Source organism: Crocodylus porosus, unplaced genomic scaffold (assembly GCF_001723895.1).
Source record: "Crocodylus porosus isolate Cpor-Errol unplaced genomic scaffold, CroPor_comp1, whole genome shotgun sequence".
NCBI classification, from domain to species: domain Eukaryota; kingdom Metazoa; phylum Chordata; order Crocodylia; family Crocodylidae; genus Crocodylus; species Crocodylus porosus.
In genome coordinates, this window is record NW_017728940.1 from 2,827,292 (window position 1) to 2,853,855 (window position 26,564).

Sequence of the window (26,564 nt, forward strand, 5' to 3'; positions counted from 1 at the left end):
AGGACAAAAAACGGAAACTAGATCAAAATAAAAATAAAAAACAAAGTAGATCAAAATAAAAGCGAATTTAGATTGCCAAATCAAGTCTCCAGCATTAGGACGTGGTAATCTTCCTGATATCAGGGTTGATAACCCAGTTGCCATCCTGACAGCGTATTAAGTACAAGACTTTCCCCCAACTTGAGAAACGCTTGTTGGAAGGGGGAACTTTTACCAAACAACTGCAATTGTACGTATACATTGAACATGTTTGCTACAGGCGTTCCTGCACAAGGGGTGGGCTGGTGGGAACAGTCTTTCCCTTCTCCGGCAGCACGGGGGACAGAAGGCGCCCGCAGCCATTACCTGCCTTGGGTTTAGCCAGAAAAGGGATTTTCGGTGGCAAACCATGGCTAGCAAGCCACGCCTCACGTGACACAAAGCCCATCCAAATGAGCATCCTTGAGGGAAGTCAGACCAGAGGCCCAAGAAGCTGAACACATGCTAGTACCGCCCATGCACGTGCAGTAGGTATTTGGGTGTGCAAGCCTATACAATAAGCGACGTTCACTACCAAGCGTAAAATATATATTTTCTAACGACGTAGATGGGAGAATTGTGGACGCTAAAACCTAGACGGGATTCAGTCTGAAGGTGGAGGCAGGGATAGGGATTTGTCCAAGTCAATGGGTAGCAAAATTCAGACTATATTCTAGAGCCACAAACTGCATTGCAGGCTCCCTAACAAAAGCAGCTTTGCCGTTTTACAATAGACTGTTCAACACAGAGCAAATTCCGCCTCAGCAAATTGGCCTGGAGACAGAGAACCAGCCTCTCTTTTTTTCCTAATATTTATTGTACGGGGATAATACGTAACGATTGCTAACATTAGTACTTGCATTAGAACAGCACCCCAAGCCCTCTCAGGACTGGCCCCCCAAGACGCTAGGAGCTACCAGCAAAATCCCGGGGGCTACAAAGTGGGCATCAGCTCCGCTTTGGAAAAAAATCACATCTTACAATCCAATCTGAACCTGCAGACCTATAATGTTCTCCAGGCAGAAACTGGATTGGAGCCTCTTTCACAAGATGTCCTCTGCCAAGTGCCACAAAATCCTGAAGCAATTTCTGAGCATTGCATTTAGGGCCGGACTTTTCTCGACAACAGGCAAGCGCTGCCGTTGCTTTTTTCTGGAGCAGCAAAAGATTTCAGAGATCTCCGGCTTCCCAATCCTTCCCCCGTCGTCCGTGTGCCCTGACACCGCACACGGAGACTCGTCCTCCAGCAGAGAACGGCGGGGCGTGCTCCAGGAATGTCACCTGAAGCAGCCCACAGGGGAAGGGGAGAAAGCACATTCCCCGATCACTGAGCTGGCCTGGACCGAAGGGAGAGGCCTTCACATTTTGCCGGGCATCGCGGTGGGCTTTAAACGTTGCTAGGAGGAAACAGTGACCTGAGCCCTCTTCACAAAGAAACATCTGACATCCGACTGAAGACCAAGGTCCAGGCTGAGCCGGGGAGGCGATTCTCCCTCAGCAGACCGCGTTACGGTCTCCACGTGAAGGAGGCCTCGTGCTCTGTGCCGGCCCTGTGACAGGATGTAACATCCACGGCAGGCAGAGGGATATTCTTTTCTCATCTCTTAAAATGACGCACTAGGAAAAACAGGATCGTGGAAGTTCTCTCGTTGACTCCCCAACTCTTTTGGTCCGCACAATCCTGATTTCATTCTCCCCCACAAACCAGGCCAGAGGCTACCTCATTAAAGGAAGCCTTGCTTTTTTGACTGAATGCCCTCGAGTCTCTCAAAGACAGAGCAGGCGTGAGGCTTCAGTCTGGTGGCTCCTGTAGGCAGACAATGAGTATCTGCTCTCAGCGACTGTCTGCGGCGTCGCACTTTTGGAGCCTTCTCCAAAGAGCACCTTGGCTCGCTGTGAAGCGGGGCGCGAAAGGGGCCGTGGAAAACAGATTGGCCAGTGCCCCCACACACCAGCACAAAGGAGACGCTCCTTTTACCAAATGTTTGAGACAGCTGAAGCTGATTTCAGAGTGAAGCCCTACCTCATTTTAGTATTCTTCAATGAGGCCCTGCCATTTTATTAACTAGTGAGATGCCTTGTGAGATCCTTACAGTCCTACGTGGAGAATAAAGGTCTTCTGGCAACCCTAACACCTCTGAATGTTTCCTTTTTATCAGCCTCATGGTCTAGCCTCGTGACTCTGCTCCTTCCAGCCAAAGAGAACCAGGCAAGGCTTTTCTGAAACGTGCTAAAACTCCTCCTTCGTTGACCCGAGGCCGCATCGAGAGCCTCTTCTCCTCCCCACTCTCCAAGCGGTCTGCGATAGCAAGGCCAGGTCCGCAGTAGAAATACACAACTCTCGAGCTCTTGGTTCAGAGATGAGACCTTTTATGAGACCAGCAGAGAAACTGCAAAAAATATATAATTTTTTATTGCAGTTTTTCACTTGGTCTAATAAAAGGTCTCATCTCTGAGCCAAGAGTTCTAGGTTTTTGCATTTCTTTTTGTCTCGGACCAACACGACTACCACATACATCCCTGGATCATGGAAGGCCCTAGGTAGTTTAGTTCACTTAGTAAGATGCCACAGGATGAAAGTCTCACTCGGGTCTCTCACATGGCAATGAAGGCCACTGCCGCTAGGTTGGCTCCTGCTGAGTGGAATCTCCTTCATGAAGGTGGCCCTGCCATTTAACCTGGCACCACGGCAGATTAGGAAACCTGGGATAGATTAGACTACTGAAAACAGGAGTAAAGTCTCCCTCCTCAAAGAGGCTCTTGCCAACTGTGTGATGGCAAATATGGACTGAATTGTTGACATGGAAACGGGACTAAAGTCTCTCTCTCTCTCTCTCTCACACACACACTCACACACTCGCACACACATGCACGCACAGCAGAGTTCTTATCATTATCCCCGGCCCCCTTAACCAGGCTACAAACATGGACTGGATTCATACTGCAGGAACTGGAGAGAGTTTCTGTAATAAAGCACGAACTACTGCTTGCAAACAGGAATAAAAATGCTGAGCAGAAAGGTTCAGACTTGGGAATAAGGATGCTCTTCCATTTTACTGAGCTGCACAAGCTACTGCGAGAGTAGATTGGACCCAAGAAGAGACCAATCTATTATAATTCATAGAGCACATTGCAAAATATGGACTGGAGCCATGGAGGCTTAGCTGCAGTACATGACAGTATCTATGGAGTTGCTGAGCACTTTCTACCTCCCCCTCCCAAAAAAAGTTTTCTGTAAATCTGATGTGCGTTGGCGCCTAATGCTCCACTATTTTCAATACTCTCACGCTTAGGAGAAGCAGTTCATATTGCTCCTTTGTAGAAGCTAAACATTAAGATTATTTCTGAATTATTTATTTGCTGAGTGTATTTCATCTACCGCTCACTGTACAAGGCGATGCTTATTTGAAAGTAATATCGAGGTCTGGTGTTACTCCCTCCCAAGCACTGCCACAATGGCAAAGGGGCACACAGTAAGAGATCTCCACAGTGAAAACTGAAGTGGAGTTTGAGCTAAGGTAACTCTGTCAGTTTACTGAACATACATAGCTGCAAAGTTCAAAGGCTGGAGTGGATTTTAAACTGGATTTGCTATTTCTTCAAAACCAAGCGAGAATATAGGTACCGTACTAAACTAAGGTTTCCAACACACTTGGAAAATCTAACATTAACGTTTAAGTAACATTTGACAGTGAGCTGAAAAACTTTGGGATGCATATTGAGAGAGGAAAGTGGACTCAACTCTGACTCAAGGAAATCCATTATTTTAGCAGCCCTCACCAGGAGCTGTAAAATCTGGACTGGAGCTTTTGGCGTTGAGTGGAACCGAGCCTTGCAACACGCTCAGCAGATCTTTTCCGTGCCATGTACCTCTCAACCTGCTGGGTCTCGAAAACGGAAGGAAAGTACAAAGTGGAACAGATCATAGCTTTAAGCAACATGGGATTCATTTATTTAATGAAAACAACCCCCTTCCGTGCCCTCTCTTTCAATACGACTCTCTTTCGAATGGCCCAAGCGAGATAATGGCAACTTTTTGTATGCCTGGACGTTGGAGAGAGACTCATTTCAGTCTAAAACAAGGGTTAATCGAGAGGGGTGGCTGTGTCTGAATTCAACGTTAAGAGTAAAATCGAGCCGAATTGCGAATGTGTCCTTCTAGCCCAGAGAAGCTGGAGCAAAATCTGGAAAGCAAGGAATAATGAGAGGCGAGCAAGGGACAAGTGCAGCTATTTAATGCACACTTATGTGCATGCAAACAAACTGAGACCACAGATACCAGTCTTGCTGATGCTGAGTATTCTTTTAGAGAAGGAAGAGAGAATCTATTAAAAACAAAAAAAAACATGGACTGGAGTTGTCGAAAACCACCGCACTGGATCAGGAACAGAAATGTCTCATCCGTGCTGAGCTCCACTGGAGGGTTGGAGCCCCCCTAGTTGACATGCACAGAAAATGTAATGCACTAAAAACCCACTCTCGGAGCAAAAAATTCCTTTTGAAACAGCAACAGGGAGAAACATGCTCTGGGCCTGGGTTTTCCTATTTAAGCAAAACTCTTGCTGGATTGCAAGTACTTAGAACTGGGATTTCTGCCTCCCCAACAACGAGGAGATCACAAATGAGTTAGCCTTGGTACAGAAAGCTACTGACTATGCACAAGTCTGCTCATCTGTGTTTCTTCCACCCTGGCTGATGTCCTCCTTTTTCAGTGGGGTGGAAAAAACATTAACCCCAGTGACATTTGCTACTTCCAAAGTGTGTTTTAAGGTAAGTTCGAGTTTGAGACTCATGATGGGAGCAGGGGATTTGCCAGAAGGAGAGGCAGGCACTCAGAAAGAGGGTTTTTCACCCTTTCATACAGCTCTAGCACTGCCATTTTACTGAGATAGGGAGGGAGAGAAGAGGGAGAGAGCGACAGACAGCGCTTGCTATGAAGTTTCTCACGGCAATTCTGGAATGGATCTGGAATGGAGCCTTTTGTTTAAAGGCAAGTTTGTTAAGACACAGAAAGCAAAAAGAGTTGAGAAAGGAAAAGGAGGGAAGAAAGCTGATAGCTGATAGCAGCTGCAGATTATATTGGACTGAAATGACTAAAACTCAAGAGTTTTGCCCAATCCCCTGCACTTCCTAGACCATTTATAGAAAAAAGTTAGTGTGTGTAGCCTCAGGCACAAATCCCTTATTAAGCACATGAGCATGAGAGACTCAAGGAAAAACATTAGCATACAGGAAGTGGAATTTTCCCAGGGGTTCACATCCTTTCGTGTGCTACTTGCCAAGCCTCTACCCACTTGCCCAGAGAAGAGTGCCTCCTGCAGACACCTGAAAAAGTGGCCTCAAAAAGAAAAGCGAGAACAAGCTGTAGCAGATTGATCCTCCCCAGCCTCACGAGCTCAGCCTCACGAGGCAACATGTCACCCACAAAACACTACAGCAAGATCTAGCACGTCCCCAAACGATCACTTCATTTCCTGAAATGTAATATGAAGATTCAGATTCAGATGCGCGGGGGGTTGGGCTGCCCTGATTCCCTTCTCCCGAGGTAGTTGGAAGCACTGTGCACAGAATAAGTGGTCATGGCTCCACCCTTTGCATGTGATAAAGAAAAGGAGACAATGGGGGGAGAGGAAATCACACACACGCACTTAATGGTCATGCACAGGACATACCCATACCATTTACTGTGATCACATAAACATTTACTACTGCATCCCAATAAATAGCCAATTCTTCAGGCAGGCACACTTTTTGCAGGCACATTTAGACACTACGACAGTAAAACTTATCTTAATAAACCCTCAAAAGGCTGAAAAATATCACTGGGGGGGGGCGGGGGATCCATTAAAAGTAGAGCACAACTGTACTCAGTTTATGATGGAAGCCTTAGGGGCCAAGCAGGAAATTGCCTAGTAAGGGTGGTCTTTCACCGACTTTTCACTCTATAATTGATCATTTCAGTGCTATGTCACTTGAACCAAAGAGAAATAAGAGATTTTCTAGGCTTTCGGCTAATACCGGTGGAAACAATTGGCCTGGTTTGAGACAAAAGTAATAAGACTAATGTATGAAATGATCTGGATTGCCACACTGACAGTAAGCGCAACAAGAAACCACGTGGGGCATCCGAGTTAAGGATTTAAACCTGCTTTTCCATTCTGGCCATCAGAAGCTGAAAGCCCTGGGAGGGAGGGAATGCTTTGTAGTGCTCAGAAGCGACCTCTCTGGCAGTTTCAGGAGTGAAGCCCAAAGTCCTGAACTGAAGGGGCAGGGCAGATGCTGCACTACAAAGGCTTCTAGGTCGGGTAATACAAAGCAGAAGTGCCAGGAGAAAAATCATGAAAGAAATGCGATTGGCCATTGAGAATTATTCTGAGCTGTGTAATTAGGAGTCACACCTACACGGTTTGGAACTTGTGATAAAATGGCTATTTTAACGTGTGCATAATCATAAGGAGACTCTGCAGGGTGTACAATTACAGTGTCATATGCAGGGTTTTCAGATGCTGGAGACATCTAGCGCCAGATTTTCAAAAGACCACACTGCCCAACACGCTGAGTGAGTTCTTCGGAGAAAATCTGATTACTTCTTTTGGTGTGTAGATGGAAACAGCTCTCTTGGAAATCTGTCCCCAGACTTCAACCTTACAATCATATTGAGGCATGTATGCTGATGATGCCTCTGCTCACAAATTGTGAACTGTACTGATACAACCATACAATCCTTTTCAAATATATGTTATAATCTACTTCAGTTTATCTAAAAACTACAAATGAGCATTAAGCATTACTAAAATGACTGGAGTTAAGGGGTGTAGGTTGTAGCCATGTTGGTCTAAGGACATAGGCAGACAAAGTACTTTGGGTAAATCTGATTTGTTTTATTAGGCCATCTCAAATAGATGGAAAAATTCTTCTTAGCAAGCTTTTTGAGCAAGGGGAGCATTCAATAACTACAATTAAGTCCCATCCTTTCATTTAGGCTATTTAATAGAATTGTGTTACTGTTGGGGACCTTTAGCAAGGCCTCTTTCAAGTTTGACAGGAAGATGTCTCAGGGTGTCATTTAGGGATTTTCATTCTCTGTCACTGTTTTATGTTTGCAAGACTGTTGTTATTGTGAGATTACTATCTTGACTGCTCATACCCCCCTCCCCACCCCTGCCAGAAAAAAGCCTCTTTTTCCTCACATTTAGTTCTTCTGCTTTAAAACAGTAAGTTATGTTCCATTTCTGACATCACGCATGTCAGCACAAGGACAGATGTGATGTCAAAAGACAAAACTTATGAGTTGTTGACATGCCCAGGAAAAGAGCCTTAGAGCTTGCACACATTAACTAACATGTCAGTTCAAATGAAAGGATTATTGCATTGTATTGTTGCTCCTGTTGTTTAAAAATCGTTTCCACTTTAGGGATAAACACACATACAGAAGCCTGTCTGCAGGAGAGGCTTTTTCTTCTTCTTCTTCTTCTTCTTCTTCTTTTTTTTTTTTAAACAGAGCCCAGATGCTGGTCAGGATTAAGGTTACACCAAACACATTCTACATTGCCATTTTCCAAACAGAATAAAGCAGATGGAAAATATGGACATGGAGCATCAGGACTGGAGTATTATTGAGACCTGCAAACCCTGCATCAGCGCTCCAGGAAGGAGAGCTTGGATTGAAGGAGACACAGAAATAAACCAGGCACATCAACTTTACATATCAAATTCCCTGTATTTATGGTATTATATTTTTTAAATCCTACTTTCAAAAGGTATGAGATTGCTGAATTGTTGGGGCTGATTGTCATAGGGTTCAATCCTGAAAGGTCCCTAAACCAACAAAACATTGAAGTACAAGCTTAATTTTAAACATGAGAATTCTCGGGGATTGTATCTGCACTCTGAATGCTTAAATTAGGCACTGGCTTTGTTGGTCTGGGGTCAACACACTCAGCACTTTGCATAATACATGTAAATTCCCAGTTTGGAGAATTAAAATCTATGCATTCATTCACAGACAGAAATATAGTGTGATCGAGCGAGCCAGAGGGAGAGAAAAAGTCACTAAATGGAGGTTAATTATATCCACAGTTAGAATTTGTACACTGCAAAAAAACAACTTGGCACTTTCATTCCAGTATCCTATACATGATTCCACTATATTCATGTCCATTTAGAGCAGAATGCTCAGTAACAACAAATTCATTGCAGCCTCTGCGCTATGAAAAGTGCTTAAAATATGGCTTTAGAAAGGAGGGTGTTTGTTTGCTTTTTTAAAAGGTAATTCCAAAATACTTCCTAAAAAAAGAAGAACACACTAAAGTAAACCTAAATACCTATAATTGAGTCACCTGTCAGACATCTCTGTAGATAATGTTTCTTGCTTCCAAGAGAAAATGGAAGGAACAAACATTGTTCAACAGTTTAATACAAAAAAGTTGAGATTTGATGTATGCCAAAACAGTACAACCAAAGGCATAGATCAGCCTTGGACAACAGTCAACAAAAAGGAACCTGATAGGGAGCCTGCTTTCCCCACAGTAATGTTTACAATTTAAACATTTTTTTATGCATCCATACAGAAGTATTTACAAATCTTGATCCTATCGTTTAATCCACATGGGTGGACTCTTATATCTCACTGAAGTTATAGGGACTCTGCATGGGAACAAGGGTCCATATGCAGTGATCTCATGGTAGCACACGGTGCCTAAAAATAAGGCCAGCTTCAAAGTTAGGCCCTTAACTTCATAGTTAGGTACCTAAAAAATGCTTGATTCTCAAAAAAATGCCAAACACCTTGAGCTCCAGCTGACTTTGCTGGGACTCCTGGAGGTCAGCATGGTTGAAGATGAGCCCTTTCTTGACGAGGTATCTAAACACAAATTTTAGAAGCATAACTACAAACACTTGGCAGAATTGCTTCCCTGAAGGTACTGACAATATTGCAGACACTTGCAGCAAAACAATGATAGGAGTCAGAAATGTTAGTTTTTCAGGAAAAGCAGAACCCCGTGCTTTGAATGTATTAAATAAATAGATTAAAGAATTGACTAAAATATGAAATGTTTCTATCATTGTTGTGCCTGCTCCTAGAATACTTCTATATGATCCCTAAAATTCAAGGTTGTCACATCGGCCTTATTATAGTCAGCAGAAATCCTCCTCATACCCAGTATTATCCTGAGCTGTACAAATGATAAAGAATGCTTTGGCCATTTGGTTTTGTTTTTTTAATTCCAGGGGGCTGAGCCATTGCAAATGGAATGATTATGCCAAATCAAAATATGATGTATTCTGTGTTGAAAAGCAAGAGTGTGATATTTATATTCATGTTCTGGGGATTTCAGAGTTAGAGGCCTACAAAGGATCCAGAAACTACACCTACTTCTTCCCATACTCCTTTTCTTTCTCTTAATATGCAATCACATTGTTCTTGAGACATAGGCAGACTTCATTTTTCCTTTCTGAGGCGTGTGATCACCCTTTCCTTCCAAGGCCACAACATCTCTCTCTTTTTTGAAAGAAAGGTGAGAGTAATTAGTAAGTCAATCCTATAATGGTTTTGGCACAAACAATTCAGAATCCTTTCCCAAATATCCTCAAACACAGAAAGCATTTATTTGCCCCCCAGATTTCTCCAAGGCAATTCACTGCTACAATCCCTGTAAGCCATTTTTATATATGGGGTCAGTGTTAAAGACACCACACAGCAGCATGTTTTCCAGTGGAGTCTTGCAACAGCTGTGTCTGAGATGACCCCATTCAGACACCAGCAACTCAGAAAGCATGAGTCAGTACATTTACTTAAGATAAACTCAAGCATTTACACGCGCACACTGTACATGCATAACCCATTTATACATATATACAGTTTTAACATTTAAATGGTGTATATTTTGATAAAATTACAATCACATAGATTTCAACCCCCCTAATATTTTTAAATCAGTTCTGTTTTTGTTTCTTACTTGCTAAGACCAATATTAATGATTCTTGCTTTCCACCAGCATAGTTAACGCCATCACTGAGAGTATCAATTAATATCAATCTGGTCTTCCCTATTCCCTCCCTTCTTATTGACTATATTTGCTTGTTATACTCTGTTTATTCTTAGACTGAATTCTTCAGGACAGAGACATACCATACCATACCATATCTGATATATTCCGGAAAGTATCTTGCATACTTTAGATGCTGTATAGACAAACAAGTAATAGCAGCAAATAATGAGGAAAACATCTCCTTAGATGTCAGTGAGCACCTGTTGCACAGTGTCGTAGTGATGAACAGTTAGCTATCAACAGTCACAGAAAATAACAAAACCCTGAATTCATCTGTTGTCACGTAAAAGGCTTTCCAGTAAATCCTTGCAAAAGAGGACTTCATAGCGGATCAAAATTGAACAATGCCGTTTGCTTTTTGTAGAAATCTTTTTCGCAGATAGCTTTGATAATTAACTAATAGGGTCCAAACATGTTTGTAAAACGTGCAGAGTTAAGAGATCTGAGTTATGATAAACAGAGAGAGTTCCTCCTTCTCTAATAACTACAACAGGGCAAAAACCATTCTGGAGCCAGAGGCAGGAATAATCTCATGGTTACAGCACAGGTGCTAGTCACACACATACATGTCAGACACCAGAGACCTGACTTGCAGAAGTGCTGAAGTCTCAAAACTGCAATGGAAATCAACAGGAATTGTATTATGTCACATACAATTGCATTAATTTGCTCCATGGTCTGAAAAAATTAGTCTTTACACTTTTCAAATTAGGCACCACAAGGGGAAAAAAATAGACATTTGTTAATTTTCCACTTAACTGTTTCAGTTCCCACCTTTAAAATGGGAATATAAAGCCTCACAGACCTGTTGTGCAGTCAAATCATTGATATTAGAAAAGTAGTCAGATGCTGGAGTAATGAGCACCAAAGAACAGTTCAGGGGGAAATCAATAATTCTGTAGTCACTGCAGATTTTGAATGACACACAATTCATAGCATCTGACAAAATAGGCTGTTGCTTGCAAAAGTCTATGAGTTTTAACACAAGTTAGTGTCTAATAAGGTGTCACCCTGCCTTACCTGCTTCCTAACAAATACAATGTGACCCAACACTGAATAAGGCAGATAATATTAGCTGTTTAATAACTATCCATTGTTTGAATGAGGAAGGGTCCTACGAAGAAATGACATAGCTTTTAATTATGTATTGCATATCCAAAAAAGGGACTGAATGAAGATTGTTAGGGCCAAGACTGAAAATTCCTCATTCAAGTAAGCAGAGTGCCCTGCTCAATTCCCTGCTAACTTCATCCAGGTCACAAGAGTGTAAGGAAGCATGAAATATGGAGAGTGAATAGGTTGTAGGCTGACCTGGCTCTAGAATACCGGCAAGCTCAGCAAATTCTGTGTCATGCAGTACTTGGAGAATTGAGCAGCAATTCTTGGTCCAAACCCCTGCACGCATGCAGTGTCATGGCAGCAGCCTGCACTGCCATAGAGAACTGCTGGAAGAAGAAGCTGGTTCTTGGGTCAGGTTTTCCAAACCATCTCATAGCAAGCAAAATATTAGGACTCCTCAAGATGATCATATAGATACGTGATAGTGAAGATTGTTGATAATAAAGATTCATGCCATCATATGTTGAACTTGGGTCCAACAGGATACACAGGGTTGGGAGGGAGGAAGAAGATCAATCTAGTTTAAAGAGCAAACTTTTCATCAGGACAACCTTCTCAGTAGGTCTTTTTCACTTAATGTTCAGAACTGTTTCTTAAATATTTAAAGTGACCATTTTTGATTTAGAGACAATCAAGTAAGAAAAAAAGTATATCGTTGTTGTGTTACATACCCTTCTCCAGTGAAAAAGAGTCGAATGTCCTCAAGAACCCATTTCTCTCATGTTAAGAAACACTAGAGGAAACATCACGTGCAGATGCAGGCTGCAGAATGAGATTTCCATAGAGATGAGACCAGGAGAAGAGTAAAGAACTGGTTGCTATCAAAATAAAGACATAAACCAGTGCATGAACAGGATAAAAAAGCAGGCAGCACCCCTGTTCTTAGCTCTCAGTGAAGGGGTTTGAGCTGATGTGAACTGTCCGTGTTCATGCACCAAGGTCCCCATTCAGTTAGTTTGCAACCCAGAGCAAGCAGCCCACAGGCTCTTATCCTGCTAGCTATAGTAGGATCCCAAATCAAAATACAAGTTCACCCAGGGCGCCATGTTCCCTAAGGCCAGCTCTAATTTGGGAAGTAGCAATTACCTATTATACTAATTAATGACTTGGAGAAACAAAAAAAAGAGTTTACATTTGCATATTCTGTATTTAAACACTGTTCTTCCTGTAGACATTATCAGAATTCCTAGTTTTTCGGAATTTCACTTTTATCCACATCATCTACTCAAGAAAATCTGTCTGCTGTCACTTCACTGTCTTCAGACCTTTCCTTCTTGTTCTGCCTGCTACTTCCAAATACCAACTGCCATCTCGATTCTTTCTCGTTTTTAAAGGGTATCAGCAAAATCATTCTGTTCAAAGTTTGAACAGCAATAGACAGGGAAAAATGATCACTTTTGTTGCTAAACTCTTAAAACGCTTACACCATGTCTCCATTTTCTCCCAGCTGCAAGGAAAAACTTCACCCCTATTTAATATTAATACTTTTACAAAATGCAGAAATTCTTGAACTAGACATGAATCACTGCTTTTTACAAAGGTGGCCAAAATTCCTAATCCTCCGAGTCGCAAACCAAAATCTTGTCATGAGTAAGGGCTGCTGAACGCAACTTTGGAGATGCACATGCATCAATGATCTCTGTACAGAACTCGGCTCAAATCATAACTTGCAGACTGACTTGGAATAAATAAAAAATGAACAAAAATTAAAAAATAGAAAACAACAAACAAGCAAAGAGAAAGCAACAGAACATTTTAATTTAACTATTTCTCTTTCTTCACATTTCAATTGCCAGGGAGCCATGGTTTGGTCATCAAGGGCATACTGCAACCTCCATCTCTTACTAAAAATCACTGTTAGTTGCCAGTTTCTCCCCTGCATCCTCTTCCAAAGGTTCTTACACCCATTTGGAGGTTTTCCAAATGTAACGTATTTGTGATCTCCACAGAGCCACTTCTTCTTTTCCAAACATGGCATTTTCAGTAGAGCTCCTAGAAGCCAAGAGTCCAAACACCAGTTCTATTTAAAATCCCTCTTTTGGTTTGCTTTGTGCTCGAGAGTCCAAATGACAACTCTAGTTCTGCTGTTTCTCCCAATATTCCAGCAAACCTTTTCAACAAGTTCTTGTGCAGCCTTCATTCAGTGCTCTAACGCATCCTGTGTTTTAGAGTTTGATTGCTTGATTTCCATATGAAAACTGTTTCCCATTTGCTTGCCAGTTCTCATGCATCCTTACTGCTAATACTAGCCTGGAAGGATGAAATGGAGTCAGACTAGGCTTTCATTTCCCAATATTGAGTTCCCTTTGCCTTTCCTACATGTTCTTCAAGTGCTAAATGAGATCAGCAACCTTTATCCCAGTTTGTTTAAATCCTGTGAAACTTTTTAACTATAGCATGATTCTGCAAGACAGTGAGAATCATGTTTCTCAATCCCTGTCATTTTTTCTGTTTACGAGTTCTTAGTATTCTCAAATTAATCTTAATCATATTAATCTTGTTTTTCTTCAGTAGTATGTACATAACTCAACGGCTACAGTTCGTTCATGTTGTTCTACATTTTTCCCAGTCTAACTTTACATTTATTTTACAGATTTTCTCAATGGGCAGCTAAGCAGTTACTTCTGCTTGGCCCTACATTTGTTTCTGAAAATTTCTTGCGGTTCTTTATGCCCTCCTTTAAGTCCCTTTCCGTATCTTTTTGAAGTTGCAATTGTTACTCCTTACGTATTTTTATCTTCTCCTCAGCATTACTGAACACTTACTCTCTCAACATTAAACTATACCTACAAGAGATCTGCCTCCATATAATTTCTCTGGTAAACTAGACTAGTGTTCTTAACAGGAAACAATTATATCTTTTTGCCAGCTTCAATCATCTACTGCTCAGACATGTAATGTTTCTTTCCATCTGTTTCAATTCATCCCTAAATTATCCTATCTGCTTGTACCAGATTACCTTGCATTTTCACTGTGATGATAATCTATCTGTACATTTGTCTAGCCCATATTAACTAGTTGAGGACTAAGACCTATATGCTATTATCCCATCCTGCCAAATATACCAAGGCATAACTAAACAACGATGACATGGAAAACTTTATTGCAGCTATAGCGCAGGCCCAAATCTATTCTTGCTCCAAACCATTGTCATGAAAGTCAGATTTTTTTCAGGGGAAAAAATTAATTGTTATATTTAAACAAAAGATCGGGAAGCAATTAATGTAGCAATAAATCATTCACTTTTTAAAATGGATTTCACAATTCTTTTTCTTTTTCTGCTCTTTCTTTCTCTTTGATTTCTTTGGTTGGTTTCTTCTTCTTTCCCAGCTTTATCCCAAATCCTTTTAAGTTGCCTTTATTGCCTGCTCCCTGCCCCTCTCCTGAGAGAAAGTCTGCTATTGCTTCTATTGTTTCCACAATAGCAACCTCCCAGCCACCACAGTACTTTCTAGTCCCAACCATTCTGTCCCTCTACCCATTAAAAAGATAATACCCAAAACTTTCCCAGTTGTGTGAGTAGAAACAGTGGGACACATCATATCCTTACATATATCTTCAAGTATATTGCATATATACACAACTTTCTTTTAATATGAATTGCTGGAAGTCTTAGGTCACAATAAGTAATCCTCCTGGAAGCAGGAGCAATTCCCTTTTGTAGCAAGTTTGTTTGCTTTAAGGCTTGTGTGGATACCTGCCTTACTATTCATCTGTCTGCCCATTACAAACTGCATTGCTTCATATCAGAATCAACCAGTCTCCATACTGTCAGCCTACAACAGATATGCTATAGCAGCCCCCACCCCCGTACTTCTATGTGGACATCTAAATAGCCTAAATAGAGTTGATGATCCTCCTTACAGAGCTGTATGTTCAGTCCTACATGAAGAACAGTCACTAAGGTGCAGTCATCTACAATAGGGGTGCCCAACCCTCAGCTCAAGTGCCACAAGTGAAACCATGGGTGTGCGACACATGGCAAACTGGGGAGGGGACAGACATCATGGCAGGAAATAGGGCAGGAAGCAGCAAGAGGAGCAGGCGGGGGATGGAGCTGCAGAGCACATTTGTAGTGTTCCTAACAAATAGGTTGCCCCCACTGATCTACAAGATACTGTCAGGAAAAAAAACATAAGGCAAGGGGGCACTTCTACTACAGAGCCAAGCAAAAGAGCTTCAGAGGAAATACATGAAGAGAAGGGACCAGGACAGAACCACCAGCCATACTGTGAGGAGCCATACTGCAGTTTTGCACATAAAGCCCACCACTGAACCATAGAATGAGATGCTGGACAACTGCCCACCAAGCGTTTCAGACAGCAAGGGCCCAGGACCCATCCAAAGCTACCTTGAACCATGCATATACCATGTAAATTCACAATCAACATCAGGAGAGCCAAAACCCATATTACACAAGAACCCAATATAGAAAGTCATACTGAAACCACTGTAGAGAAGAGCTCCACCAGCAGCCAACCTGACAATGCTGTGGGAGGGTGCTCTACCAGTTTTCTTCTCTTTATTACAATCAAAGTGCACAGGAGGATTTAAACTACTTCTTCCAGGTATTGACTATCTGCCTCCCTGTTGGGTAGACTTAAAAACCTCTTTCCAACTGACTAGCATTTAACCCCTACACTTCCTAAGCACAGTCAAAGTAATATCTCCACTGGAAAAATGCAAAGCTTTGAAGTAATATTTTTCTGTTGTATAAAATCTTACACCCAGGTCATATTTGCCACTTCGGTACCTCCATGTTAAGATCCTGCGTGCTCTCCCTTGCCATCCACTCATTAGAGCCCCACTCATCCTCCTGCTCAAAACGTTACCCCGTGGAGGCTCAAGAATCAATTGTTTGGCAAGCATATATAAAATGGGAGTGACTGGCTAGATAGTATTACTGCAGAAAACAAGATCTGGGGATTATATTGGACCACTACTTGGATACAAGTCAACAATGTGATGCTACTGGAAAAAAGGTAAATCTCATTCTAGGCTATATTAACAGCAGGTAATTATTCCACTCCACTTGGTGATCGTGAGGTCTCAGCTGGAGAAGTGTGTCCAGTTCTGGGCATTTAAAAAAGATATAGGCAAACCAAAGAGCATGCAGAGGTAAGCAAAAGGAAGCCTAGAAAACACGATCTGTAGGAAAAGGCTGAAGGAATGGGGTTGTTTAGTTCAGAAAAGGGAAGAGTAAGGGGGTACAAAATGTTTCACAAGGTTGTTATAAGACAATGACAGTTTATTTTGCATGTCCACCGAGGATAGCACAAGTAGTAATTGAGTTAATTTGGAGCAAAAAAAAAGATTGACGTTAGATATCAGGAAAGTTTTCTAATTATACTGTTGGGCTTTGGACCAGGCTACTTAGGAAGGTATGTGGCATTCTCTTCATAGGCCATTTTTAAGAACAGGTTAGATAAACACCTATCAGGGACAAGCCAGTTGTAGTTATTCTGCCTCAGATTAAATGACTTCTTGGGGTCCTGTCCAGCCCTATATTTCTATGGTTTATGTTGTTATTGTTACAGCAGATTTAAAAAAAGAGAGATCACTGGAAAGATACATGGACTTGCAGTTTAATTTATGCACACAGCTTCTAGTAAAGTTGAGATTTAATTCGATAAATGATTCAAGTCAGGTTACAAAACACATTTCATACTGCACAGAGATTTTAAAGGATGATAAGGCATTCAACTTTAGAACAATTATCGTGGGATCCTAACAGTTGCACAGTGTATTTATGCTGATCTCAAGGTGTCCTGAAAAAATGACTTAAGGCCAGGACAGTGGTCGACTTGGGTGCACACATTCAAATCAAAGCAGTTCCCCTAGTTCTGTTCATATTGCTAACATTTCCCCTCCACTCCAGGGCTCGGTGGGGAAACACCATTCTAATACTATCCTAGTTTGCCCATTGTCTTACTGAAGAAGGGTTTTTTTCATATCTCATGAGGACTCACCACAGGTTACATCTTGAAACATAAAGGACAGCCTGCAAGGGCACACATGCAATTACTAGCCTGGTGACACCTGCCTTCCACCCACCTAAAACCAGTCCAATTACCCAGAGTGTAGTATAGGCTGCAGAGGGGCTATACTAGAGGGAAGTAATCTGGAAAACACTGTATTCTCTTGAAAGGAATGGGCAGAGAAAATGGGACTGCCATTCTGCAAGTGTGAGCAAGGGAGAAATCCACGCTTGCATCAGACTGTTTACATCAACTGACATGACCATGGTGCTCAGCAGTTTGTCTTCCACGATGCCAGACAGCAGTCTGAACAGGGCGTTGGCAAAATTAAAGTGTGCCAGGAGAGAAATCACAGATGTCTGTTAGTTCGACCCACAGTCTCAAAATTCCAGCAATGCACCATGAAAATCATAGAGCATAAAGCCGAGCAGCATAACATTGCTCCATGAAATATCTACTGAAAGCTTAAAAGAGAACACAGAAAGAAAGAAGAGAGAACAGCTGAGGGAGGTTAGGCTAGTGGAGAGAGAAAGACCTCAAGTGTTCGGGATAGCTGACAGACTGAGAACAGTGTGCAACATAAAGTGGATACAGAATGAATGGAGAAAGCCAGAAAATAGAGTCAAGGATAAAGGAATATCAGAGAGTACAAACTGCAAGACTAAAAGTGCTCATATTGATGCAAGTAGTAATCAGGTAGGTGCATGTGTTAGTGAGGCGACTATAGCCTAAACCCAATTCAGCTAAGAAACTGAACCTAGACAAAGACAAAAAAAAAAAAGACGTTTTAACACTAAGGCAAGCAACTTGGACAGCAAAAATGGAGGAACTAGAACCACTGTTGCAGGATATGAAACTAGATATTATAAGGATTAGAGAGACATGGTAAACAGCAATCATGACTAGAACACAGGTATTAAAGGGTATGAGCTATTCAGGCTAGGTAGAAATGAAGTAAAGGAGCAGTATTGTATGTTAATGATGCAGCAGACCATAAAGAAATCAAATGTGATAAAACAGATAAAGTAGAATCAGTTTGGGTCAAAATTATTTTGGAGAAGTGTTGTAATAGAAGTTCTAGCAGAGCAGTGCCAAGAGTGTGCTATTGACCCTTACACTTGCATATGAATATAGGGATCTCTTTAATATTAGAGAAAGAAATATTGCTGGGAACCCTGTAAAAATCATGCAAAATATTATCTTTCCAGATAGTGATTAGGGAAAATATTTTGAAAATAATAATCATAGGCCCCAAATATTCCTAAATATGAGAACCAACAAATTCCATCATCAGTCACTGAACCAACAAGAGGTGATGGTAATTCAGACTTCATCATGGTAAGCAGTGAGGACATTATAGAAGAGTAGTTGTAAAAAAAAAAAACAACCTTAGATTGATTTGTTTAAATTAAATAGAAGGATAAACCAAAACAGGTAGTTAACTAGGACGTTCAGTTCTGAAAAGGTAAATATTTAGAAACTAAGGGAACTAGTTAATGAAGTCAACTTAACTGAAGAGTTTGAGAACTTAAATATGCAGGAGCTTTGAATTTTTTTCAGTAAAAGGTACAAAAAATATCTGGAATTTGTATCCCAAGCAAGGAGATAGAAACTGTACAAAACTGCACCAGACTGAGTGGTATGAACTCAAAAAGGATGTTAGCCATAAGCAAAGAAACACTGGAGTATGGAAACAGGTATTGTTCAAAAAAACCTAAATCCTGGAAATCCGAAAAGACAGGGATAAATTGAGACTTGCTAAAAATCAAACTGAGTCACACCTTGCAAAAGAAATGATCACACTCAGTAAAAGGCTCTTAAGCCATATATGTAGGAGTACAAGAAGAGAAGTGGAGTTGCTGCACAGTAAGGATGGGGTTGTGACAAAAGCCAGCCTAGTCCCAAAACCTAAGTGAATACTTCTCCTTCATTTTCAATAAGAATGGTAGCGTACAACACTCAGGCAAAGGCAGGATAGCTAATAGGTTTGAGTGCATGGAATGGGAGTCTGAAGAGCCTAAGGTGTACTGCTTAAATGGAGGAGACCAACTATACAGACACAGCCCTGCTTTATAGCTTCAAAACTCTTTCAGCAAAAGCTAATGCCTTAAATTAGGGGTGGGCAGCGTATGGCCCTTGGGCCAGATCTGTACTGCCCATCCCTTCTGCAGCCTTCCCTGTTGCTTTCTTGTGCCTGAACTTACCCTCACTGCAGAATCTGCACCTCTCCATTGTCACTGGGGACCAGATTCAGCAGCAAGAGTTAGCAAAGAGCCCCGGTGTTCTCGGGGCGGGGGTGGGAGTGGGGGTGGCCACAGCAGGTGCTGGATTGGAACCAGGGGCCTGCAGCAGCAAAAGGTTACCAAGCCCTGCCCTAAACAAAAGAATAGGGGAGAGAAGGATGAGGAAAAGGAATTGCCAGAGATGTTCCCCTTCCTCAGTTTTATCCAGGTGCCGTCCCTTTGTTGGCAAATTTGAGTTTCTGTACTAAGATATTCAAATTGTGGACCTTCAGAATACTTGAACTACACTAACAGAACAATTATGTTGAATATAAAATAATTAACTTACATAACATTATATGCAAATAAATAACTTACATTTCCCTCCCTTTCATTCTTGCTTCTCCTTTCATTTCCATAGCTTCACTTTTTTGTTCCATCATGCATCAAAGGCAGATATCACCTTCCGTTGGCTTTTTCGTGACCTGGATTTGTTCTATCTAAATTCTCTGTATGGTCCTTAATAATGATTCCCATTCCAACTAGTGGGTGTTCCATCTCCTTCCCTTGTTCCCTTTCATTCTCCTCTCCCCCTTTCCTCACTTCCACACGGTCATTTACATTTTTCCTTTCTCAAATTCACCTTTTTCTCTGTTTACACTTTTTCAGTTATTTGTCTCACCCTCTTCAGTCTGTTCATTGTTTGCACAATCCCAATGAAGGGTCAATTGGAAAAAGTAGTTGTACCCTCTATAATTCCCTCATAAACCACAACCTATCCCACTGAAAAGAGAGAGGGACTCCATTCACTGTAGATCTTCAAAACATGATTGCCATTCTTATGTCTAGCAAGTTTTGTTAACTCTTTCACTGTTGATCAATATTGACATTTAATTTGTTGTTTGACTTCAGAGATAACTTCTTGAGATTAATAATAGTTCATAACTCTCTCAAAACCTACTGTTTCAGGCTCTGTGCCAACATCACTTATTCCCCTAGGCCAGTGGTCTCCAAACTTTTTTGATCGCGCACCCCTATCACAGTAAAAAATTTTTGAGCATGCACTCCCAATATATGTATATATATTTATTTATAAATTATATACATGTACTACTCGCATACTGTATGTGACACGTGACCGTCTGACATACAGATCAAGCGAGGGCACCAGTGTCAATCCGTATATTAAGTATTAGTAAAGCTTAATTTTTTTCTTATTTTTTTAGATTAAAAATAAATATAAATAGAAGTTCTAATATTTTCTTCCCACACCCCAATGGATCATCTTGCGCACCCCCTAGGGTGTGTGCACCCCACTTTGGAGACCACTGCCCTAGGACACACCTTTAAGATGATTTGACCATTATAAGGGTTAGAGGCTCAATTTTAAATTTTAAACCAAAGGTGAGATTCTGGAGTGCAAAACCCCTAAACCTGGTTTGTTAAATTGCAGTGAATTGGCTCAGTTACATTCCTGGGTCCCAACCATTCACTTCCACTCCACATGAACATAAATTCATCTGATCTGCCCCAACTAGATCTTCCCAGCCAAAGCTTTGTCTAGCCAGGTCTTAAAGACTTCCGAAGATGGAGATTGCATCAGCTTTCTAGTTAACCTGTTCCAGTGTTTTACTACCCTTCTAGTGAGAAAATTTCAGCTCATATTCAGCTTATTGTCTACTGTCTCCTCCAGGTCCTTTTCTGCAGAGCTGCTTCCCAGCCAGTCAGCCCCAGCCTGTCCCAGCCCATGGGATTGTTCTGTCCTAAGTGCAGGACTTTCCACTTGTCCTTGTTCAACCTCATGAGATTCCTTTTGGCCCAATCCTCCAATTTGTCTAGGTCACTCTGAATCCTAGCCCTGTCCTCCAGTACATCTACTACTCCTCTCAGCTTCGTGTCATCTGCAAACTTGCTGAGGGTGCACTCTATGCCAGTTTCCAGTTCATTACTGAAGACATTGAACAAAACCGGTCTCAGGACTGACCCCTGGGGCTCTCCACTTGATACTGGCTGCCAACTAGACGTCAACCCATTGATTACTACCCTCTGAGCCTGATGCTCCTGCCAGTTTTCTATCCACCTTACAGTCCTTTCATCCAGCCCATACTTCCTTAGCTTGCCTGGGATAATGTTGTGGGAGACCGTATCAAAACCCTTACTAAAATCAAGGTACACAACACCCACTGGTCTCCCCACATCCACAGAGCCAGTCGCCTTGTCATAGAAGGCAATCAGGTTGGTCAGGCATGACTTGCCCCTGGTGAATCCATGCTGACTGTTCCCAATCACCTTCTTCTCCTCCAAGTGCTTAGAAATGGATTCCTTGAGGCTCTGCTCCATGATTTCTCCAGGGACTAATGCGAGGCTGGATGGTCTGTAGTTCCCTGGATCCTCCTTCTTCCCTTTCTTAAATATGGGCACTATGTTTTCCCTTTTCCAATCATCTGGGACCTCTCCTGATCGCCATGAGTTTTCAAAGATGATAGCCACATCAGCCAGCTCCCTCTCCCAGCACCCATGGGTGCATCCCATCCGGCCCCATGGACTTAAACGTGTCCAGTTCCCTCCCTTATACAATTCCCAGTTTTCCTCTCATATCAACATACATTTGGTATCTGATGACTTCTTCCATTTATCTGATATCAAATCTATTTTCATGATGGAGAAACACTAAGGTTTCTAGAATCTAAAGGGCAATCACTTTAACTTTAATCCTCAGCCTGTACCCCACTAGATTTGTGCAGGCCTCATGAGTGCTTTATAGAGTACTAACTCTGGCGGCACTAGAGTCTTTGGTTCAATGTCTCTCTCTCCTCATAAAGGATGGAATAGGTCAGATAAGAGAGAATCTCCTCTCCGAACAAAAGGAAATTAAGTCTAGGACTTGACAGCTGAATTTACAATGGTATTTTTGATACAACCAGGTCAGGCCAAGCTGATTACCCCATTCATTGTACAGAATCAGGTAGGGTTGATAGGTAAAGTGGAACAAAAAGTGGTTTAGTAACCTAAACTAAGCTAATAAGAGATAATATGCATTTTCCTAGAAGGCAAGTGATAGAAGTAGCAACTAATGCCCATATCAGCAAGAAGGTTCAAAATAGTTGTTGGGCCTAGGACTCTGTTCATAACCTTGGGGTGAGAGACTGTAAGACAATGCTTCCGACAAAGTTCAGAGTTCACCCAAAGGCAAACTTTCGCAATAATGGAGATCCATGCAGGTAATGCATAAGAACCTTAACTTCTGTGCTATTGTTTTTTGTTATTTTAATAAAATACTTAGGCAACCTTTATGATGAAAGGCACTGTATATCATTTTTATTATAGAAAAAAGTGTCACAGCGTAGGGACCTGATCCACCAGAGTTGTGTACCCTTGATGTCTCTTCAACCTGGTGAATTCTAGTCCAAGCCTTACTTGCAAAAATTACTCTTCATGAGATTTCTAAATTGGAGGAAGGGCCATAAACAGAGCTCTTCAAATGCTGTCACTGTAGCATTTTAAGAACTCTGTTTATGGTCCTTCCTCCTCTCTTGAAGAGTTAAGACTTGTTAAGTATTAAAATCATTAAGTCACCCAAGTCCATTCACAATTAATAATGGTAAATCCATCTAACTCCAGATGAAAAAAGGTTTTTCTTTTCTTTTTCCAGGACCTGTCATTTGAATGATTAAATCTCAAAGCAGGTATGAAAGTAGAAAGGCTAGTAAAGATGGGAGAGGAACCACACACACACACACACTCTCTCTCTCTCTCTCTCCCCTTAGCTTTGATTCTGAAATCACAGTATCATTTGCCCTAAACAGCTTTCACAACATATATATAGTCCTAGTTTATACAGCGGGAGAGAGAGAAAAAACCAAAACAGAAAGAGATTTCAAATTGACAAATCTTTTTAAGAAATGGAAATAAAGGAAATTGAAAAAAAAAAGGTTTTTACTTTTGCGCTCCCTTTCTCCCTCCCATCATGGATGACCTAAATTTCTAGCTGAAGTATTCATCAACCCCCATGCTTAGAAAAAGAACATTAGACTGCAGAAAGGCAATCAAAAGAAAGGGAAATAAATACAAAGAGAAAGAAATCCACAAACATTGCCAAATGTAGAAGACATTGAAGAAATACTTTCTATGGATAGTCAAAGAGGCTGTATTTCTAGAAAAAGAACTAAAGACGGCAGGTAGGTGAGATGTAAGCATAAGCAACTGACCATATTGCTGGGAAATGTCCCGTTGCATTAATTATTTATATAAAAATAAGTCATGGAAAGAACAACCCCCCCCCCCAACAAAACAAAACAAAACAACATTCCCATTACACATTAAAACCTGAAAATTTACCCCCCACAAAATTCTGATCGGAGTTAAACAGAAGCAAAGGGGTAGGAATCCATGGTCCACTTTAAAGTCTGTAGGAGCTCCACTTAAGAACTAGGAAGTAAGTTTTTCTGTCGCTTGAAAATACATTAAAGCTCATTATCTAAAAAAATGAGTAATTACTTACGAATACATTTAATTCACTTCTTTGCCTTGACCAATTCCAGCTCAAACCATATCAACATAACTGAACTTAAAGTCATAGCCTTTTTAATTCTATTCAGCAGATGTTCATAGGCAGACTACATGACATCAAATTTCAGTTCCCTGAAAGAATATTGAACCAAAATATTTTTACAAATGGTGGAACAATTCCTATTTTTTTCCTCTTTTAATTTAAAAAAGTCTCAAACAGATCCTCTTACCCAAAACACCCTCTTATTACAAAGCTTTTCTTTAACATAAAACTTGTTTATCACTTCCATTTCCTATAGTATACCTTTCCAATAATGAACACAAAGAATATGGAGTCCATAAGAAAACTTCCCTTTACCTCTTTTAAATTATATTTCCCCAACATCCGGACACCATCTTAGTAAACAAACTCCATCCTCTCTATAAAGATGAACAAATCTTAGAGATACTAATAAATACTTGATCAATATACTGAAAGAGGATTCAACATTTGAATAAGAAACTTACAGAAAAGTAGGTGTTGGGAGAAGCGGAGGCATAAAACCTTCGGTCCTCTTGATTAAAATGATCATTAGAGTATTTCCTGTTGGGGACTAGACAGTTTCTTCAATAAGTAAGTTATAAAGTCATTTATACTATTTAGGCATTCCTAAGTCAATTTTTGCTTTGATACTCAGCACTACACAAAATAAAGAAATCTGAAGAGGCATAACAAAAATGGTTCACTTCTATGGAAGTGGGGTGTATACAGTGAAGGAGTTTTATTTTTGTTTAATTATTAGCATCCAGTTCCTGGGGTTTTCTTAAAAAGGCGGGTCTTACATGTAGGCCTAAATACAGTCAGGCTGGGCTTTGATCTTATCTCTTCTGGCAACAGGATCCCCAGGCAGAAAGTTCCTAAACTAGGAAGTTTCCACAAATACTCTGCCCCCAGCACAGGCAAATCTGCAAAATAAAACAGATGAGGGTGGTGGTGGGGGAGATCAAAACTGTTGAAAATAAAGCTTAACAAATATGAAGTCTCGCAACACGCTTCCAGTGGGGAGGGGGAAAAAAAGTCCTTGATAAACTTGCAGGTACTCTGAATACGATAACACATGAAATGAGTAAGCATCCACCTGCGATGCAATTACACGAGTCTCCTGCTGCAGCATTCAACACTCACATCTCTGCTTTCCAAGTTTGTGGTATGTGGAAGGAACAGCAGAGCTGGTTAAAGATTCTCTCTTGCTTCACATACCCTGCGAGTCTCGTATTAACTCCTACATGACTTTAATCAGCTCCAAAGCGCTCTTCTTCCTCAACGTGCGTGATTGTCTGGTTTAATGACCACACCGACCAAAAAACCACTCTATCAAACAGCGGCACAGCCATGACTTAAAAAATGCAGCTTCCTCCTAAAACGAGGAATGGTTTCAAAATAGAAGGGGTTAAACTGACCTTCACTGATCCAGGGGAAAAAGTGAGGGGAGAACTTTAAGGCCAAAACGGGCGCGTGTCTAGGACTTCTTAAGGGCTGGATAGTATTTTATACAGCCAAATATTGTTTTGAAACCTTTAAAGCACAACCCTACATATATATATATATAGATATATAGATATAGATATAGATATGAAAACAACCTAGCAAGCTTTTGTCGTGAATAAGAAAATGTGGGGAATTGTCAGTTTTCCTTTCAGGGCTTAGGAGGGGGCATGAAGGCAAGGCCGTGAGTGGGGCTGGCACTTCGGCAGGGCTCTGGAGCTGGGGAGCGGCTGGTGGAGGGGAAGAAACAGTCAGCCTGAGAAAAACCCATCAGAGCTCCTGTCCTCCCCTTTCAGTGTTCATGGGAGGGATGCTCGTGCATGGGAGCTGCAGTGGGGGATGGGGCCGGGAGAGGGGGTGGGGAGAAGCACAGCAAGGCCCACAAGCACCAGCGGCTCTCGTCCTCCTCTCTCCCAGCCTTCGCGGGAGGATGCGAGGCTTGTGTCGCTGGCAATGGGCTGGAGGAAGCTAGAGCCAGAGCAGAGTTTAGCTTTTGTCCTCTCTCCACAGGGTTAATGGGAGGACATACAGCCGGACTGGGGGCAGGGGAGCGATGGAAAGCCTGAGCAGGAACAGGGCTCGGGGTCACTTGCCTTGTTGCCCTCCTCTCCCTGCAGGGGCAAGGGGAGGGTGGGAAACCCATCCAGAGGGGTGGCTGGGGTGAAAGCAGGCGCAGGCCCGCTGGCAAACTTCCACCAGACCCGCGGCTGGGGGGCCAGGCGTGCACACGCCAGTGCGGTGGGCTTGGGGGGGTGTTCTCACTTCGGGGGGCAGGTTGGGGGGGTGTTAGTCCCTTCACGGGGTGGCACAGGGCAGGCCTGCACTGAAGGCTTCCCTCACAATGGACACGAGTTCGGGGGTGCATTTAATTCCTCCCACAGGGTGACAAGGGAGGTTTTGGGGTGCTTTCCATCCCCTCCATGGGGTGACCCGGGGCTCCCCTCCCAGCTGGGCGGGCTTGGGGGTGTTTTCCATTCCCCTCACGGGGTGGCGCGGAGGGAGGTTTCGGGGTGGTTCCTCTTCCCTCCGCGGGCCGAGCGCTGCCCCGGGCCAGGCTCCCCCTGGCGGCGGGCGCCGCTCCCGGCTCCGCGCCGCGTTTTGCCGCTCGCCCCGCGCCGTGCGTCCCCGGCGGAGCGCTCCC

General features: G+C 42.1%; 1 protein-coding gene across 1 annotated transcript in view; it reads right to left on the reverse strand.

Moving 5' to 3' along the window:
• The window catches only part of ARID1A (AT-rich interaction domain 1A), a 96,781-nt gene extending 71,409 nt beyond the window's left edge, over positions 1-25,372 (reverse strand). Inside the window, exon 1 of the mRNA XM_019547991.1 lies at positions 24,406-25,372. The gene's annotated coding sequence lies outside the window, so the exon portion shown is untranslated. The remainder of the gene's footprint in view (positions 1-24,405) is intronic.
• Positions 25,373-26,564: the final 1,192 nt, after the last annotated feature.